This window comes from Bos grunniens, chromosome 8 (genome assembly GCF_055505025.1).
Source record: "Bos grunniens cultivar Pamir isolate PY7600 chromosome 8, Bosgru_T2T1.0, whole genome shotgun sequence".
Taxonomy (NCBI): domain Eukaryota; kingdom Metazoa; phylum Chordata; class Mammalia; order Artiodactyla; family Bovidae; genus Bos; species Bos grunniens.
In genome coordinates, this window is record NC_141172.1 from 2,720,713 (window position 1) to 2,722,299 (window position 1,587).

The 1,587-nt window shown below is 41.1% G+C and overlaps 1 non-coding gene across 1 annotated transcript; it reads right to left on the reverse strand.

The window, feature by feature from the left end:
• Nucleotides 1-781: 781 nt before the first annotated feature.
• On the reverse strand, nt 782-889 carry LOC147366556 (U6 spliceosomal RNA). Its single transcript, XR_015132237.1, has one exon. It is a non-coding gene; the product is annotated as a U6 spliceosomal RNA (small nuclear RNA).
• Nucleotides 890-1,587: the final 698 nt, after the last annotated feature.

Consider the following 1,587-nt stretch of genomic DNA (forward strand, 5'->3'; position numbering starts at 1 on the left):
AGACCATGTTCTGCTGTCTGCTTTATCTTTCTTTTCCCTTTTAGTCTAAGCAGATTTAAACATTTTATTTTTTAAACATCAGGCAGGGGAAACACTGGTTCAGGGGAGGCCCTGGGTCCCATGGTGAGACCCACTGGCCTTGAATCTGCATGGGAGGTGAGCTACAAGCATCCTTCCTGTTTAAAGATGAGGCTTAGTCCTGTCCATTCCCTCAATGTCCTCTATTTGTCAAATAAAAGAGAATCATTTGTTTTGATCATGCAATCTGTAGAAGGCTGCTTGGCAGGCTGCAAATCTTGATAGAAGGTGAACATATCTTCACAGAAAGTCCAAAAGTGTGTTTTTATTAGATATTTAATTTTTAATTAAGTTAGAATTTCACTTTCCTCTTACTACCCTGGGTCAATTGTGGAGGTTTTCTTTTGTTTAAATGTTGCATAAAAGGCTAAACTCTCTAACAAACCTATGCTATGGTTTATTTTGTTTTAAGACTCTTTATTTTTTTTTTCAATTTTAATTTAAAAAAATTATACATGTGTTCCCCATCCTGAACCCTCCTCCCTCCTCCCTCCCCATACCATCCCTCTGGGTCGTCCCAGTGCACCAGCCCCAAGCATCCAGCATCGTGCATTGAACCTGGACTGGCATCTCATTTCATACATGACATTTTAAATCAATTTATTTATTTTAATTGGAGGCTAATTACTTTACAATATTGTGGGGTTTTTTGCCATACATCAACATTAATCAGCCATAGGTGCCCATGTGTTCCCCCATCCTGAACAGTAAGGAGCACTTCGTGAATTTGCATGCCATCCTTGTGCAAGGGCCAGACTAATCTTCTCTGTATCATTCCAATTTTAGTATCAGTTCAATTTAGTTCAGTCACTCAGTAGTGTCCGACTCTTTGTGACCCCATGAACCTCAGTACTTCAGGCCTCCCTATCCATCACCAACTCCTGGAGTCCACCCAAACCCATGTCCATAGAGTCAGTGATGCCATCCAACCATCTCATCCTCTGTCGTCCCCTTCTCCTCCTGCCCTCAATCTTTCCCAGCATCAGGGTCTTTTCCAATGAGTCAGCTCTTCACATCAGATTGCCAAAGTATTGGAGTTTCAGCTTCAAAATCAGTTCTTCCAATGAAAACCCAGGACTGATCTCCTTTAGGATGGACTGGTTGGATCTCTTTGTGATCCAAGGGACTCTCAAGAGTCTTCTCAAACACCACAGTTCCAAAACATCAATACTTCAGCGCTCAGCTTTCTTTACAGTTCAACTCTCACATCCATATATGACCACTGGAAAAACCATTGCCTTGACTAGACAGACCTTTGTTGGCAAAGTAATGTCTCTGCTTTTTAATATGCTGTCTAGGTTGGTTATAATTTTCCTCCCAAGGAGTAAGCGTCTTTTAATTTTATGGCTGCAATCATGATCTGCAGTGATTTTGGAGCCCAGAAAAATAAAGTCTGACACTGTTTCCACTGTTTCCCCATCTATTTCCCGTGAAGTGATGGGACTGGATGCCACGATCTTAGTTTTCTGAATGTTGAGCTAAAGCAAAATTTTTCACTCTCCTCTTTCA